Source organism: Rhinopithecus bieti, unplaced genomic scaffold (assembly GCF_001698545.2).
Source record: "Rhinopithecus bieti isolate Rb0 unplaced genomic scaffold, ASM169854v2 scaffold_1058, whole genome shotgun sequence".
Taxonomy (NCBI): Eukaryota; Metazoa; Chordata; class Mammalia; order Primates; family Cercopithecidae; genus Rhinopithecus; species Rhinopithecus bieti.
The window spans coordinates 1-5,203 of NW_016803341.1; positions in this window are offsets into that span (position 1 = coordinate 1).

The following is a 5,203-nucleotide window of genomic DNA, read 5'->3' on the forward strand; positions in this document are numbered from 1 at the left end:
CCTCTCCCTTGTAAACAGCCACTGTAGAATCTTGGGCCTTTATGATTACCTGTCAGTCATGCTTGGGTGCAAGGGCCAGGCCAAATGAAGAGTTAAAGCATTTAGTGGAGAATAGGAAACAGGCAAAGTGAGGGTGCAGGACAAAAGAGATTTGTGTGGATTTTTTGGTTTCTGTACAAAGAATTCGACACACCTATTTTGTATTAACACAACAGACAATTCAATATTTTTTATGTAGCTGATAGTCCAGAACTTCCATGACTTCTGCACACTGAAGAAAATAATCATAATATTTTTTCCATTTTCTTTTATGTCATATTACTTCATTTATGTCATTCATTATTATGTCTGGTTACTTTCTAGAAATCCTATTCTTCCTACGTCTGGATTTTCTTGTGGCAACTATAACTGAGTGTGCTCTCACCCCAGTATTGTGTCTTTTAGCATATTGAAAGTGTAAGCCCAATACAGCTTTTCTAGCTTCTGAAAGATTTATGTTACATTTGTGTCTTGTCATTTCTGTAGACATTTGTATCATTTGTAGTTTTGGGCTACTATACATCTATTGCATTTTTTCATAAATTCCAAAAGAATGTTGTATTATTTATTTATTTATTTTTGATACGGAGTCTTGCTCTGTTGCCCAGGCTGGAGTGCAATGGCAGAATCTTGGCTCACTGCAACCTCTGCCTCCCCTGTTCAAGCCATTCTCTTGCCTCGGCCTACCAAGTACCCCAGACTACAGGTATGAGCCAGTACGCCCAGCTAATTTTTGTATTTTTAGTGAGACAGGGTTTTACCATGTTGGCCAGGTTGGTTTCAAACTCCTGACCTCAAGTGATCTGCCTTCCTCGGCCTCCCAAAGTGCTGGAATTACAGGCATGAGCCACCGTGCCTGGCCATAATATTTTATAATTTAATGTCAGATTTGAATGTGGGCTGGGTGCGGGGGCTCACACCTGTAATCCCAGCTCTTTGGTAGGCCGAGGTGGGTGGATGACTTGAGGTCAGGAGTTTAAGACCGGCTGCCCCACTTGGTGAAACCCTGTCTCTACTAAAAATACAAAAATTAGCCAGGTGTGGTGGCACACGCCTGTAGTCCCAGCTACTTGAGATGCTGAGGCAGGAGAATTCCTTGAACCCAAGAGGCGGAGGTTGCAGTGAGCCGAGATCGCCCCACTGCACTCAAGCCTGGGTGACAGAGAGAGACTCCATCTCAACAACAGCAACAGCAGCAACAACAACAACAAATAATTAAATGTTCTTAATTGTAAGTTTGTTATGTTCTGTTAACCTTTTTCTTTTTCCAATGAACAATTTATGAATATTGATACATTTTCCATGATGTGGAAATTTACAGAATTGTAAATGTTTATGGATTTAAAACTGGTTGGAAAATTACTGTCTCAAAAATGTTAATAAAGCTAACAGTCTAGCTTTATTAAAATTCATTTATTCAATAGCTCTGACCTTTTCGTCCTCGGTTTACCTAGCTTTAAAATGGTTGCAAAGATTACTAAAATATATGTAAGGTACTTTCATAAATTAGAAACTAAAAGTAAAATTGCTTTCAAAAATCTGCAATCAGCCGGGTGTGGTGGCTCAAGCCTGTAATCCCAGCACTTTTGGAGGCCGAGGAGTGCGGATCGTGAGGTCAAGAGATCGAGACCATCCTGGCCAACATGGAGAAACCCTGTCTCTACTAAAATAGAAAAAATTAGCTGGGCGTGGTGGCATGCACCTGTAGTCCCAGCTACTTGGGAGGCTGAGGCAGGAGAATTGTTTGAACCCGGGAGGCGGAGGTTGCAGTGAGCCCAGATGGCGCCACTGCACACCAGCCTGGTGGCAGAGCGAGACTGGGTCTCAAGAAAAAACAAAAAAATCTGCAATCATAATTACTTACAGTTTAATCTGGAATTTAGTACTCTATTCTATTTTCAGAGCTGCTATAGAGTATGCTGTCCTTTGTAGCTCCACTTTTAGCAGAATTCAACGTTTTTTTTTTCTTTTTTTCTTTTTTTTTTTTGGAGACCCAGTCTCCCTCTGCCACCAAGCTGGAGTGCAGTGCCGCTATCTGGGCTCACTGTAACCTCCGCCTCCCGGGTTCAAGCGATTCTCCTGCCTCAGCCTCCCAAGTAGCTGGGACTACAGGTGCGTACCACTACGCCCAGCCAATTTTTTCTATTTTAGTAGAGACAGGGTTTCACCGTGTTAGCCAGGATGGCCTCGATCTCCTGACCTCATGGTCCACTCGCCTCAGCCTCCCAAAGTGCTGGGATTACAGGCGTGAGCCACCGCGCCCGGCCGAATTCAATGTTTTCTAACGGGTACAGATCTTTATGCTTGAGACTGTGTGGAGTTGAACTCCACTCACAGTTATTTTTTGTATTTGCTAAAACTTAAATACATTCTTTCCACCTCTAGCATGATACCTGGTGATAGGAACCCAATAAAAGTTTGACTGTGATGGGAGTGTATGTTTGTACATTATTTTGGAGGGTAATTAGGTAGTATCTTTCAAAATTTTAAGTTTGTATGTGTTTCATTCCAGACATTCTACTTCTAGGAATTTAGATATAGTTGTATATATGTGTAAGGATATTCATATTGCAGCATTGTCTGTAATAAGATTTGAAAAGAACCTGAAAACAACTGAAGGTCCATTAATACTGAACTGGCTAAATACATTATGGTACTTTTAATTATGTTACTCATAAGCAATGAAATTCCCTATAGCCATTACAACATAGAATCTATGGGAAAATTGGGAAAATCAGTGTTCAAGGTAGATTGTAGAACATGTACAGTTACTCCTTTTGTATAAAATAGAGGATATACATATATGTGAAGGTAAATATTTACACACAATATGCAAAATGTGAATGTAAGCACTGGTAAATATCTAAAAGAACACCCAAGGAACCGGGGCGGGGAACGGATCGGGCAGAGGCACTTCCCCGAGCCTCACTGTTTGAATTCTGAAGGGTGCAAACACGCCCTTATTGACCAGTGCTACCGGCCTCTGGTTAAAGAGGGCGCTGTAGTCACCAAAGTCCTGTTTACAAATCAGGAGTCCCAGTAAGCCAGCGTGGTTACGCCATCACGACTGGCGGTGGCACATGCGCAATAGCGAGACGCTGGAGCGCTGCGTGGGTGGCTGCCGAGTCTCTTCCGGTCTAGGGTCTTATCCTGGCACTGAGGGCGCCGGACTGGCGCTTTTGGCCAGCTTGGCATTGGGTGGGCGGCTTCTTGGGACCCACATGAGCCAGTGGCATCATCTCCGCAGTGGCTGGGGCCGGGGACGCGACTTTTCAGGACGCTCCTCAGCCAAGAAGAGGGGCGGAAACCACATCCCGGAAAGGTAAATATGTCTTGGTCCCTTGGCGTGGCCTTTCCAGCTCGTGGTTTCTGGGTCTGGGCTTCATCTTTTGTGGTCTCTGCCTGTCACTGTTGCCGTCGCAAGCTTGACTTGTCCGCCCCTTGCTTTGAGGCTTTGACCCTCTGCGCCACCCGCTGTAGCTGAAAGGGGCAATGTGTGTAATGTCCTGTGATTTCTCCATATTCTTGTAAAAGGGAGGTTCTGGTCGTTGCTCTTAGGTAAAATACGGAAGGATTGCTTTAAGGTGGGACTGTTAGTGTTGGGGACACTCCTTAATTCCCAAGATGGAATCTCCTCAGTTCCTTGTTAACGTTGGCACGGATAGGGTAATGGTTTGAGTTAGGAACCCAGCAGTAGTAGTGCCCTGAGATCTCACATGGAAAGTTGGTTTGTATTGTTTCCAGAAATCACAACGAACATACTTTACTTCCTAACAGGCCTCGTTTGAAATATACTCCTTTATACGTACAAATGATTAATTTTGAGACTTTGCAGGTAGGTGCAGTGAACTGTTTTACTCCTTGCGACCATCCTCCACCGTCTCATACCTCAATAAATTCTCTTCATTTTATCTCCTTTTGACTGTCACTTTCTGTCAGTACCCTAATACAGGTCTTGCCTGATCTATTGCAGTTGGGTTCTAATTGCAGTGAATCTTGTTTGTTTTCTTCCAATCTGTTTTTTTGTTTTGTTTTGTTTTGTTTTGTTTTGAGACGGATTTTCGCTCTTTGAGTAGGATGTCTGCCAGGCTGGAGTGCAGTGGTCCAGTCTCGGCTCACTGCAACCTCCGCCTCCTGGTTTCAAGCGATTCTCCTGCCTCAGCCTCCCAAGTTGCTGGGATTACAGGCGCCCGCTACCACACCCGGCTAATTTTTTTGTATTTTGGTAGAGACGAGGTTTCACCATGTGGGTCAGGCTGGTCTCAACTCCTGACCTCAGGTGATCCACCTGCCTCAGCCTCCCAAAGTGCTGGGATTACAGACGTGAGCCACCGCGCCTGGCCAGTTCCTAGCATTATTAAGTGAAGTTCACAGCCCCTCTTCTAGCAGGTTTTCTCTTAAAATATGAACTTGAAGTTTCCTACTAATTGAACTTGATGGCATCAGTCGTATGAAAACTAAAACCATGAAGTGAAATAATTGAATTTAAACTATTTCAGTGAATATGTTTGTATTAATGGCACTTTAGTATCTGGTACTGGGCCAAGTTTAACAGAGATACAGGAGTTCTGGGTATCTCTGGTTTTATATAGGCCTTATTTGAGTTGTACTGTTTTGTTGGCTTGTGTTCGTTTTCATGATGGGGAAACAGGAGAGGGGGGCAGTATAGGTTGTTACTTGGTGGAATTTAATAAGTGGAGTGGCGAAATGCAAAGCAGAGAGAAGAGAGGACATGTTGTGTGGGCTGTGATTCCCATTTTCGAGAAGTCTTATTCTATGCAAGGAAACAAGGCTGACATACAATTTGCCTAACAAAAAAATGTATCTAATAGGTGGAAAGACTATCTCCCAGTTGGACAGCGGATGCCTGGGACTCGTTTCATTGCTTTCAAAGTTCCTTTGCAAAAGGTAAGCAAAAGTTAATTCAGTATTCTTTCAGGTATCTGAGTTCACCATGCAGAACACTGTTCTCCGCTCTATCACATTCCATTTTCTCTTTTATAGCAAATACTTTGTAATGACCCCTTTACTATCCTGAAATGAAGTTCATAGGTACATACAACCTACTTCATATTTTAAACAAAATACCAATTAACACCCTAACTATAATATAAAAAATAAAATAAAAGTAATTTATAATAAAATAATATATTTCAATACATAA